Genomic DNA, 202 nt, shown 5'->3' with positions numbered 1-202 from the left:
GGTGTCCGACATGGCCTCCCATACAACTGATACTAGGATTTTTCTATCAATTACCCTAGAGTACTATCATGTCATTGCAATACAATAGGTATCAATCCAATCAGGTGTGATGCTAGCAATCAAGATATATCAGAGATGATTAAGTCAAGCAAGCATAAATGATTTTTGGTTTTCAGCGATCCTAAGCGAACATGTTAAACAT

The 202-nt window shown here is 37.1% G+C and overlaps 1 pseudogene; it reads right to left on the bottom strand.

Moving 5' to 3' along the window:
* The window catches only part of LOC111830479, a 16,831-nt pseudogene that overhangs the window by 686 nt on the left and 15,943 nt on the right, over window positions 1–202 (bottom strand).

This window comes from Capsella rubella, unplaced genomic scaffold, assembly GCF_000375325.1.
Source record: "Capsella rubella cultivar Monte Gargano unplaced genomic scaffold, Caprub1_0 scaffold_8, whole genome shotgun sequence".
NCBI classification, from domain to species: Eukaryota; Viridiplantae; Streptophyta; class Magnoliopsida; order Brassicales; family Brassicaceae; genus Capsella; species Capsella rubella.
This window is presented reverse-complemented; position numbering and strand designations above follow the sequence as displayed.